The sequence below is a fragment of the Oryctolagus cuniculus genome, chromosome 14, assembly GCF_051225735.1.
Source record: "Oryctolagus cuniculus isolate XC-2025 breed Fujian yellow rabbit chromosome 14, ASM5122573v1, whole genome shotgun sequence".
In the NCBI taxonomy this organism is placed as follows: domain Eukaryota; kingdom Metazoa; phylum Chordata; class Mammalia; order Lagomorpha; family Leporidae; genus Oryctolagus; species Oryctolagus cuniculus.
The window spans coordinates 4,873,403-4,886,349 of record NC_142880.1 but is presented as its reverse complement, the minus strand read 5'-3'; the positions used below and the strand labels follow the sequence as shown (position 1 = coordinate 4,886,349).

At 42.6% G+C, this 12,947-nt stretch overlaps 1 protein-coding gene across 16 annotated transcripts in view; it reads left to right on the top strand.

Annotated features, from left to right (window-relative positions):
* Positions 1 to 12,947, top strand: part of SSBP2 (single stranded DNA binding protein 2) — a 309,460-nt gene that overhangs the window by 178,389 nt on the left and 118,124 nt on the right. The window lies entirely within an intron of this gene.

Here is a 12,947-nt window from a genome sequence, read left to right as displayed (position 1 = left end):
TGTGCCGAACTGTGCATCTCCTCCCTCTCTCATTCCCACTCTTTTTTTTTTTAACTTTTATTTAATAAATATAAATTGCCAAAGTACAGCTTTTGGATTACAGTGGCTTTTCCCCCCATAACTTCCCTACCACCCACAACCCTCCCATTCTTCTCCTTATTCTTCTTATTTATTTATTTATTTATTTGACAAGCAGAGTGGACAGTGAGAGAGAGAGACAGAGACAAAGGTCTTCCTTTTCTGTTGGTTCACCCCACAATGGCCGCTGCGGCCAGCACGCTGCGGCCGGCACACCGTGCTGATCCAAAGCCAGGAGCCAGGTGCTTCTCCTGGTCTCCCATGCGGGTGCAGGGCCCAAGGACCTGGGCCATCCTCCACTGCCCTCCCAGGCCACGGCAGAGAGCTGGCCTGGAAGAGGGGCAACCGGGACAGAATCCGGCGCCCCGACCAGGACTAGAACCCGGTGTGCCGGTGCCACAGGTGGAGGATTAGCCTAGTGAGCCGCAGCGCCGGCCTCCATTCTTTTTTTTAACAGGGATCAATTTTCATTTAAAATGAAACACCTAAGAATAATTGTGTGTTAATTAAAGAGTTCATCCAATGGTATTAAGTAGAACAAGAAAATACTAAAAATAATAAAATAGTAAGCTGTTCCTCAACAGTCAGGACAAGGGCTGATCAAGTCATTGTTTCCCATAGTGTCTGTTTCACTTCTACAGTTTCCTTTTAGGTGCTCAGTTAGTTGTCACAGATCAGGGAGAACATATGATATTTGTCCCTTTGGGACTGGCTTAGTTCACTCAGCATGCTGTTTTCCAGATTCCTCCATTTTGTTGCAAATGACCGGATTTCCTTTTTTTTTTTTTTTTTTACTGCTGCATAGTATTCTATAGAGTACATATCCCATAATTTCTTTATCTAGTCTTCTGTTGATGAGCACATAGGTTGATTCCATGTCTTAGCTATTGTGAATTGAGCTGCAATAAACATTGACGTGCAGACAGCTCTTTTATTGGCCAATTTAATTTCCTTTGGGTAAATTCCAAGGAGTGGGATGGCTGGGTCGAACGGTAGGGTTATATTCAGGTTTCTGAGGAATCTCCAGACTGACTTCCATAGTGGCTTCACCAGTTTGCATTCCCACCAACAGTGGGTTAGTGTCCCTTTTTCCCCACATCCTCCCCAGCATCTGTTGTTAGCTGATTTCTGTATGTAAGCCATTCTACCCGGGTGAGGTGAAACCTCATTGTGGTTTTGATTTGCATTTCCCTAATGGCGAGGGATCCTGAACATTTTTCTTGTGTCTGTTGGCTGTTTGGAGTTCCTCTTTTGAAAAATGTCTATTTAGGTCCTTGGCCCATCTCTTAAGTGGGTAGTTTGTTTTGTTGTTGTGAAATTTCTTGATCTCTTTGTATATTCTGGTTATTAATCCTTTATCAGTTGCATAATTTACAAATACTTTTTCCCATTCAGTCGGTTGCCTCTTCACTTTCCTAACTGTTTCTTTTGCAGTACAGAAACTTCTCAATTTGATGCAATCCCAATTGTTAATTCTGGCTTTGCCTGCCTGTGCCTCCAGGGTCTTTTCCAAGAAGTCTTTGCCGGTGCCTATGTCTTACAGGGTTTCTCCAATGTTCTCTAATAATTTGATGGTGTCGGGTCATAGATTTAGATCTTTAATCCATGCTGAATGGATTTTTGTGTAAGGTGTAAGGTAGGGGTCTTGCTCCATACTTCTGCATGTAGAAATCCAGTTTTCCCAACACCATTTGTTGAATAGATTGTCCTTGCTCAAGGAATTGGTTTTAGATCCTTGATCAAATAGAAGTTGGCTGTAGATGTTTGGATTGATTTCTGGTGTTTCTATTCTGTTCCTTTGGTCTATCCATCTGTTTCTGTACCAGTACCAAACTGTTTTAATTACAACTGTCCTGTAGTATGTTTTGAAATCTGGTATTGTGATGCCTCCAGCTTTGTTTTTGTTGTACAAGATTGCTTTAGCTATTCGAGGTCTCCTGTGCCTCCATATGAATTTCAGCATCATTTTTTTTCAGATCTGAGAAGAATGTGTTTGGTATTTTGATTAGTTTCACATTGAATCTATAAATTGCTTTTGGGAGAATAGACATTTTGATGATATTGATTCTTCCAATCCATGAGCATGGAATATTTTTCCATTTTTTGGTATCCTCTTCTATTTCTTTCTTTAATATTTTGTAATTCTCATCGTAGAGATCTTTGACATCCTGGTTAAGTTTATTCCAAGGTATATGATTGTTTTTGTAGCTATTGTGAATGGGATTGATCTTAGAAATTCTTTCTCAGCTGTAGCATTGTCTGTATATGCAAAGGCTGTTGATTTTTGTGCATTGATTTTATATCCTGCTACTTTTCCAGACTCTTTTATGAATTCCAGTAGTCTGTTAATAGAGTTCTTTGGATCCCCTAAATAAAGAATTATATCATCTGCAAAGAGGGATAGTTTGACTTCTTCCTTCCCAATGTGAATCTCTTTAATTTCTTTTTCTTGCCTAATGGCTCTGTCTAAAACTTCCAGAACTATATTGAATAGCAGTGGTGAGAGTGGGCATCCCTGTCTGGTACCAGATCTCAGTGGAATTGCTTCCAACTTTCCCCATTCAACATGATGCTGGCCGTGGGTTTTTCATAAATTGCTTTGATTGTATTGAAGAATGTTCCTTCTGTACCCAATTTGCTTAGAGTTTTCATCATGAAAGGTTTTTGTATTCTATCAAATGCTTTCTCTGCATCTATTAAGATAATCGTATGGTTTTTCTTCTGCAGTTTGGTAATGTGGTGTATCATGTTGATTGATTTGTGGACATTGAACCATCCCTGCATACCAGGGATAAATCCCACTTGGTCTGGGTGGATGATCTTTCTGATGTGTTGTTGCATTCTATTGGCCAGAATTTTATTTAGGATTTTTGCGTCTATGTTCATCAAGGAAATCGGTCTGTAATTCTCTTTCTCTGCTGCATCTTTTTCAGGTTTAGGAATTAAGGGGATGCTGGCTTCATAGAAAGAATTTGAGAGGATTTTCTCTATTTCAGTTGTTTTGAAAAGTTTGGGAAGAATTGGAGTTCTTCTTTAAATGGTAGAATTCACCAGTGAATCCATCCGGTCCTGGGCTTTTCTTTGTTGGGAGGGCCTTTATTATTGATTCAGTTTCTGACTCAGTTATGGGTCTGTTTAGATTTTCTCTGTCTTCATGTTTCAATTTAAGTAGGTTGTATGTGTCCAGGGATCTAACCATTTCTCATAGATTTCCCAGTTTGTTGGCATACAACTCTTTGTAGTAATTGCTGATGATTTTTTTTATTTCTGTGGTGTCTGTTGTTACATTTCCTTTTTCATCTCTGATTTTATTTATTTGTGTCTTCTCTCTCCTTTTTTTAGTTAGTTGCGCCAGTGATGTGTCAATTTTGTTTATTTTTTCAAAAAAAAAAAAAACCAGCTCTTCGTTTAGCTGATCTTTTATAATTTTTTTATTCAATTCTGTTTATTTCTTCTCTAATTTTTATTATTTCTCTTCTCCAACTAGTTTTGGGTTTGGTTTGCTGTAGTTTTTCCGGATCCTTGAGATACATTGAAAGTTCATTTATTTGGTGCCTCTCCAATTTCTTGATGTAGGCACCTATTGCTATAAACTTTCCTCTTAACACTGCTTTTGCTGTATCCCATAAGTTTTGATATGTTGTGTGTTATCTTCATTCCTTTTCAGCTTTTTTTGAATAAATTCTTAGAAGTGGGATTGCTGGATCATATGATAATTCCATTTTTAATTTTGGAAGGACCCTCCATAATGTTTTCCATAGTGACTACACAATTTTGCATTCCTACCAACAATTTGAATTTCTCAAGGGTTCCAGTTTCTCCACATCTTCACCAGTACTTGTCGTTTGGGTTTTTTACAGTAAACATCCTGAAGTCTGTGAGGTGTTAGCTCTTTGTGGTTTTGATTTGCATTTCATTGATGATTAGTGACTTTGAGAATATTTTTATATGCCTGTGGGTGATTTGTATGTCATCTTTAGAGAAATGTCTGTTAACTTTAGGCCAGTTTTTAATTGGGTTACTAATTTTTTGCTCTTTTATATGGAGATGTGGAAATTTTTAATATATTTTGAAGATTAGCTCCTTACTAGGTTATAGTTTGCAAATATTTTTTTTCTATTCCACAGGTTGTTTTTTCATCTTGTTATTTGTTTCCTTTGCTTTGCCTTTCAGTTTGATATGTTCCTTTTGGTTTATTTTTGCTTGTGCTGTCTGTATTTTTGGTGCTGTAGTCATGGAGTCATTGCCAAGGCCAGTATATGAAGGTTTTTTCTCTGCGTTTTCTTCTAGTAGTTTTACAATCACAAGTCTCATGTTTAAAGTCTTAAATCCACATTGAGTTGGTTTTCATATATAGCTTTAAAAAAAGATCCAGTTTTGTTCTTTTATGATGTGTGGCAACCTGGCTTTCTCAGCAGTGTTTGTTGAAGATAATCCTTTCCTTGTTGTATGTTCCTGGGACTCTTGTTGAAGATCTGTTGACCGTAAACAAGTATATGTGGGCTCGGTAATCTGTCCCAGTGGTCTGTATATCTGTGTTTATGCCAGTGCTGTACTATTTTAGTTAAATTGTCCTTCAGAGGGGCCGGTGCTGTGGCGTAGGGGTAAAGCTGCCACCTGCAGTGCCAGCATCCCATACGGGCGTCAGTTCGATTCCTGGCTGCTCTGCTTCCACGTCCAGCTCTCTGCTGTGGCCTGGGAAAGCAGTAGAAGATGGCCCAAGTCCTTGGGCCCCTGCACCCACGTGGGAGACCTAGAAGAAGCTCCTGGCTCCTGGCTTCAGATCGGCGCAGCTCTGGCCGTTGTGGCCAAATAGGGAGTGAACCAGTGGATGGAAGGCCTCTCTGCCTCTCTCTCTCCCTCTCCTCTCTCTGTGTAACTCTGACTTTCAAATAAATAAATAACTCTTTAAAAAATTTTTAAAAAATAAAGTGTCCTTCAGAGAGCAGAGTTCTTATTTTGATGTAATCCATTTTATCAGGTTTTGGGGTTTTTTTGGTGATATATCTTAAGACGTACTTGATGAACCAAGGTCAAAGGCATTTTTTCCTGTGTTTTCTCCTAGAAATATTTTATACTTTGTTTTTACATTTTGTTCTACGATGTGCTTTGAGCTTTCTATTTGTTATTTTCTCCTTTGAATTATATTTGTATTTTGCCTGTTTCATTGATCTGATCTGATTTTTTTCCTGCTATCATTTTTTTTTTTTTTTTTTTTGCCAGGTAGAGTTAGACAGTGAAAGAGAGAGTTATAGACAGTGAGAGAGAGACAGAGAGAAAGGTCTTCTTTCCATTGGTTCACTCCCCTAATGGCCGCCACGGCCAGCATGCTGCACCGATCTGAAGCCAGGAGCTGGGTGCTTCCTCCTGGTCTCCCATGTGGGTGCAGGGACCCAAGAACTTGGGCCATCCTCCACTGCCCTCCCAGGCCACAGCAGAGAACTGGACTGGAAGAGGAGTGACTGGGACTAGAACTGGAGGTGCTGGCGCCGCAGGCGGAGATTAACCAAGTGAGCCACGGCACTGGTCAGCTATCATGTTATCTTGATTGATGTTCTTTGTATTAAGTCTTGAAATCAGGTAATATGGAACTTGCAACTTTACTATTCAAATATTTTTTACTTTTATATTTTTTCTGTTTCTTTTTTTTTTTTTGACAGGCAGAGTGGACAGTGAGAGAGAGAGACAGAGAGAAAGGTCTTCCTTTGCCGTTGGTTCACCCTCCAATGGCCGCCATGGCCGGCACACCGCGCTGATCCGATGGCAGGAGCCAGGTGCTTATCCTGGTCTCCCATGGGGTGCAGGGCCCAAGCACTTGGGCCATCCTCCACTGCACTCCCTGGCCACAGCAGAGAGCTGGCCTGGAAGAGGGGCAACCGGGACAGAATCCGGCGCCCCGACCGGGACTAGAACCTGGTGTGCCGGCGCCGCAAGTGGAGGATTAGCCTAGTGAGCCACGGCGCCGGCTTTTCTGTTTCTTTTAATTTAATATTTATCTTACTTGAAAGGCAAAGTTACATAAAGAGAGAGAGATAGACACAGAGAGAGAGAGAGAGAGAGAGAGGGATCTTCTATCTGCTGATTTACTCCCCAGATAACCACAGTGGCCTGGGCTGAGTCAGACCAATGCTAGGAGCCGGGAACTTCATCCAGGTCTCCCATGTGGGTGACGGGGGCCCAAGTACTTGTGCCGTCTTCCAGTGCCTTCCCAGGCACATCAGCAGGGAGCAGGAATGGAAGTGCAGCAAGCAGGACTTGAACCTGCCACACATATGGGATGCTGGCGCTGCAGGCTGTGGCTTTACCCACTACACCACAGTGCCAGGCCACTTGGTTGTTCAGTAATTTGGTATCAGGAATTGACTTAATTATTTCATGTAAAAAGGCATAATTTTCATAGTTATGCATTTGTATGGAAAATAACACGAAGGTGATTATGTCTTACAGTCCTCTCTCTTAATGGAATTTAAAAACAGAGTGTATCTTAAGATAAGCAACAAAGGTAAATAATGAAGATGGAGCGTATTTCTCGAGTTGGGCTGCTTTTTGTTCTGCTTAGTCATTGTTATATAAGCATAAAAAGGCCTCAGCATTCTGATCGTGTTCAAGACTGCCTTTATATTTTATGTGATTCTTAAAAAGTTGTGACATTGCTTTAGTGAGTTTTCACGACCTTAAGAATGAATCTTTAATTTCATCAGATGATGATGGATGAGAGGCATTTACAGTGCACCGCTGCTGTCTGGGTGCAGTTCTACTCTGCAGTGCTTTATTGATTTCTCTCTTTCTGCATTGCCACTCAGGATTCCCTCTCAGAGTTGCTGAAAACCAAGAGCACTTCATGCTAGCTCTGTTTCCCTTTTAGGCTCAATCCGCAAATTTTCTTAAATTATTATTTAGTAGAAGAGATTTGCGTAATAGTTTTGCTTGCTTATTTATTTATTTATTTTTACAGAGAGTATTTATTTGTGAGAAACAAAACCTAAGACTATTGGCCTGGACTAGAAGTCATCCAATAGAGTTACATTTTAGGATTGCTAAATGGAAAAGTGTGTTCTATTTTTTTTTTTTACAATGTCATCTTTTCCTTGAATATGAAGACAAGATTTTTAGAGACACTGAATAGCCATATTTTAGAGAGCCCACTCATGGTTGTCTCCTAGGTGTTAGAAGCCCATTAACAAAATTTCGACTTCTTTTCCATTCTTACTGTCTTCAGCTCGTATTTTAAGCAGAAAAAGAAGCATTTTTTTGGAGGAGAGAATTTATCAAGGAATTACATCATCAGGTGGTCATTTCTTGATTCAAGTAAATGAGAAAACTAATTCCTAAAAGCATCAATTATTTTCGAAGGTTTCTGGAGTTAGGTGAAAGTCCTCTGTAGAATGGAGGAGGAGGGCATGAGGACCGTCCTCCCGAGTCCTGTAGCCGCTGTGGCCCTGCTACTGGTCCTGTGCTTCCTTCCGTGTAACTGTGGTGATGATACTGCGCTGTATCCTTGAGATTGCCTGAGAGGTCATCAGAGTGGTAGCCACAACACACACGCAGAAGCCGACAGTGGGAGCCTGCTGAACATGACTCAGCTTGACACGGGCAGGCGGCTCACAGTGTGGACACTCTGTCAAACACCGTATGCCTCAACTCTCTACAGCTTTTACGATGTACAGCTCAGTAACGCTGGGAGAGTAGGTTGTTGCTCCATGGAGTTCTGAACGAATTCCTGAATTGGTAATGAAAAGAGAACCTCTGGACCGTGATTGCCCGGGCCGCTCAGTGCAGCCCTGCAGGAGCCCCTGTTCCCAGGCTTCCGGGTCCTGCCCCTCTGCGTGAGCGTGAGGAGAGGAACGGGCAGCGGAGGGCATGGTGGGCGTCCTGTCCCTGCTTGTCTGAGCACGGCTGCTGCCCCCTGCCTTCCCGCACACGGAGGCTGGGGTCAAGGCCAGTTTCCTTTGTTAGGCAGGAAATGCTTCCGCCCCTCCACCCGCCACTGGAGCAGGGCAGTGACAGGGAGCTTCTCAGGGTTACTATGGGGGACGTGGTATTTTAAGGGCCATAGAAATATGCATGCACTTGAAATTCCCACACAACCTTTTATGTTAGCATCGGAAGTGACATTAGACTGTAGTAGCAGCGTGATTCTTTTTCCCAACCAGAGACTGTGATGCAGTTAGCCATGACTGTGATAGAAGGCTCACCTGGTGCTCTTTTGCATCCTGTTATTTAACGTAATTTATTAGCATTTTATTTTCAGGGAAGTGATCTTTGCTTTCAGATGCTGATGGTGGGAACTTCATTATATGTGTTGAAATCGCAAAGTAGTTGGAAGTTACTTTATTCCTGATTTTTTTTCTTTAATGGCATATTAAAAGCTTATTTGATAATTTGAGGGAGATTATGGACAAATGAAACTTCTGTTACCTTAGGCAATCCTCTGTTAGACTAAGGTTTATTTTTATGAAGTCAGATTTTTTTATAGTCTTATTTGAAGTTTTCTTAAGATTTTGACTTGATTTATATATAGAAATTTTTAATATTAATGTACTGGCTTGAATATGTAAAAGTCTAAATTAGTACTGTAGCAACATGTATTAAATGAAGGATGTACCTTTAAAATGTGGTTAAGTGGTTTTGATAAGAAAGCAAATTAATTATAAAGATGAATAGCTCAGAGAATTTAAGTAGAAATCTATTTCTAGCTTGTAATTGGTTGCTGTTATTTGTTTCTTGTAACATTCTAAGTTTTTTTTAAAAGATTTATTTATTTATTTATTTGAAAATCAGAGTTACACAGAGAGAGGAGAGGCAGAGAGAGAGGTCTTCCATCCATTTGTTCACTCCCCAGTTGGCCACAATAGCCAGAGCTGCACCTATCTGAAGCCAGGAGCTTCTTCTGGGTCTCCCACATGGCTGCAGGGGTCCAAGGACTTGGGCCATCTTCTACTTGGGCCATCTATGGTTTTCCCAGGCCATAGCAGAGAGCACTATTGGAAGTGGGGCAGCTGGAACTTGAACCAGCACCTATATGGGATGCTGGCACTGCAGGTGGAGGCCCTACCCACTATGCCACAGCACCAGCCCCAATATTCTAAGGTTTTAGAACATCTTCTTAAGAATGCTGAGTTTTTTGGACATGCCTGTGATGATTTTAGGCATCAGGACACTAATTAGGGGATGAGAAGTCCTGTTCTGAGCAGCCACAGAACTGTGGATGCTAGCACCGCTCTACAGAATAACCTGTTTCATTTTGACCATAACGTTTGGTTTGGAGGGGCCAGTGCTGTGGCACAGCAGGTAAAGCTTCTGCCTGCAGTGCCAGCATCCCATATGGGTGCCAGTTGGAGTCTCAGCTGCTCCGCTTCCAAATCCAGCTCTCTGCTATGGCCTGGGAAAGCAGTAGAAGATGGCCCAAGTGCTTGGGCCCTGCACCTGCATGGGAGACCTGGAAGAAACTCCTGGCTCTTGGTTTCGAATCACCCAGCTCGCTCTGCCCATTGCAGCCATTTGGAGAGTGAACCAGCAGGTGGAAGACTTCTCTCTCTCTCTCTCTCTCTCTCTCTCTCTCTCTGCCTCTGCCTCTCTGTAACTGCCTTTCAAATAAATAAATTAATCTTGAAAAAAAAAAAAAGAAAGTTTGGTCTGGAACCACATGTCAAAGAGATAGGAGGGGAAGTAAAGAACATCTTAAAAGAGATAAATCAAAGTACAAATTGAAACATACTTTTACACTCAGAAATACAAATGGTTCGTATTTACCAAGGAATAAAATCATGCCACTGTGTTGGAAAGTCATGTGGGTTAGAAAAATGGTGGTTCAGTCTTATCCTGTGTGAGTTAGAAAAGGGATACTTTGATCTTACACTGTGGATCTGTTCCTTTTAAAAAAGATTCATTTGTGTGAAAGGCAGTCAGCGAGGGAGAAAGAGAGAGAAAGAGAGAGAGCTCTTCCATCTGCTAGCTCACTCCCCAAATGGCCACAGCTGCAGCCAGGGGTCTAACACTCCGTCGGGGTCTCCCACGTGAGTAGCAGGGGCCCGAGCACTCACGCCATCTTCCGCAGCTCTTTCTTCAGTACATTAGCAGGGAGATGGATGGTGAGTGTAGTAGTCAGGACTCAAACTGGTGCTCTTATGGGATACCGACATTACAAGTGGCAGCTTAATCCTCTGCCCCAGAATGCCAGTCACAGCCAAAATGTGTTTCTGATACAGGTTTGGTTTAAACATGAAGAATTTTATGTTTTCACACATAGATATATGAGTTTTTGTATTTATTCAAATAGCATCTTCCGTACTGGATGTTAAGAATACAAAACATACATTGGTTAGTCTGAATTTAGTGTAGGGCTGTGACCTAAAATTAATGTTGAAATCCTGACTGCTGATGTGGCATTTGGAGTTGGGGGCTTTGACTGACAGCGTGAGATGAGGTCATGAGGGTGGGGCCCTGGTGATGGGGTCTGTGGCCTTATGAAACAGGGAAGCTGCTCGGCTAATAGGGTCTGTGGCCTTATGAAACACAGCGGGGCTGCTCTCTGCCCTGGCCCCATGAGAGTGTGGTGAGAACACTGCCATCTGCAACAGGGTGACCTCTACCAGCTCCGCATCTACCACAACCTGGGTTTTGGCCTTCCCAGTTCCCAGCACTTTGACAGGTAAATGTTCTCTGTGGAACATCCGGGTTTGTGTAATTCATTATGGCAGCCCAAGTACACAGCTTAGAAGGGCGGTGCCATGGAGTCCAGGAGAAATTATTTCTAAATTCTGTGCTGCCCTAGTCCTGCCTGTAAGATATCCTATAAGCAAGAACCAAAAGGGTCAGACTGGTCCCAGGTAACTTAGCTGTGTCCCACAACAAAGGTCAGGAGCATGTGTAGAATTATAAAAATGCCCCGCACCCGAGGAAGTACGGTTCACATACGCGGCTTTCAATCAGACGTTAGCAGGAAATATGAGCCATAAGGAGGGGAAGAAGCCACGCCAAGCAGTCCGTGTCTGGCACAGGTGTTAGAATAGGCAGGAGTGACTTTCAGACAGTTGTCATATGTGCCATGGATCCAAAAATTAGAAGATGGAACATGCTATATAAAAATATGGATATCTGGAAACAAAACCTTTAGAGCTGAAAGATGCAGTGCATAGAATTAACGGCAGATTGGACAGTGTGGAGTAAAGGTTTGCAGACTCGAAGACATGACGGTAGGAGCCATCCAAGATACAACCAAAGAGGAAAAACAGAGTCATCAGAGCTAAAGAGGAGAGCAGCAGTGAGCTGTGGGATGTCCTCAGGTTGCCTCGTATACTTGGAATTGGAGCCACCGAAGGAGAGGAGAAATGTGGAGAGCAGAAAACATGCACAGAAATCATTGTCAACATTTTCAAACTTTTAAAACTGCAAACTTCAAGGTTCAAGAATATAAAAAACTCAATCACAAAAGTATGAAGAAAAATAAACCAGTGTATACCATGATGATCAAGTTGTTGAAAACCAGATACCAAGAGAAAAGTCTTAAAAACAACCTGTAGAAGAATCACACAGAGAAAAAATTATACAGTGGAAGGAAGATAAGGATTTCAGCAAATTTCTTGTCGCAAGCAACACAGTGAGAGACAGTGGAACAAACAAGGTCCTGGGGACTCAGCCAGCGAACAAGCAGTGACCCGGGGTCCCGCAGGCACGGAGGGGCCAGGCCTCAGGGCTCTGTTCACACACCCGGGGTCCCGCAGGCGTGGAGGGGCCAGGCGTCAGGGCTCTGCTCACACACCCGGGGTCCCACAGGTGCGGAGGGGCTAGGCCTCAGGGCTCTGCTCACACACCCTGAGGAGTCCCAGAATTTCCCAAAGCAGGCCACGCAGGAACAGGGCTCGGGTCAGAAAAAGCCCCAGGGATGTGTTGCATGGAATTTGTAGGGTGCTTTTACATGGCGTCTGCTGTGGACCTGGTGTCAGCAGTTTTGTGCGTATTAATCACTTAATTTCCACAGCAGCCTCTGAGCTAGGTATAATTGAGTCCCAGTTTTGCAGGTGAGAAAAACGCTGTACAGAGATGTTAAGCAAATTGCTCAAAAAAATGCGTAGTGAGTAAGCGACGGAGTCAGGATTTGAACTCGCAAGTTGGGATCTTGACCCTCGTACCACGCTGTCTCAAAGCAAGATGAAGGACAGGAGTGAGGTTCGGATTCAGCAGAAAGAATTCACTGAGACCTTAGGTCCATTTTCGCGCTCAGCGGGCACTGTTATTATTTAGAATAATAAAGCAGTAAAGACTTGGAGAATATTTTGAGAAAAATTAATATTCTAAAATTGTGAAGAGAATTACAAAACTGGAAGATATTTAAAAAGTCTCAAGTGATAAAAACCAGTCCAGTTTATGAACTGACAGCAGACTGTACATTCAACCAGTTTATTTAAAAGATTTACATAAAAATGTGAAGAGTAGTTGGTTCTGAGTGGTGAGATTACACTCGGCTTACTGGTTCTTACTTATGTTTCCTGATTCTTTTGCGTGATGAACATGGTGGTCGTGTTGGTAGTAAAGGCAGCTAGAGGTGGGGCGGGAGGAGAACCTGGACAGGAGCTGCGTGGGAAGTGGGGAGGACGTGGCAGCTCAGGCAGAGCGGCCGCCCTGGAGATGCTGCTCCGTATGTCCCAGGGGAATTGCCTCCTGTTGGCTACCCAGGAAGTTTCGGGTGAATTCCTTACAGCTCACCAGAATTTACAAGATCCAGTCTATACACAGTCCCCCCAAAACTTAGTTTCCCACAAAAACAACAAAAGATTGGAATTGTATACATCGTAGATTACAGTTAGGAATTTTTGGAGATGTCCCTCGTTTCCAGAGATTTTCAGATTTTCGAATTTCAGCTGACGGAG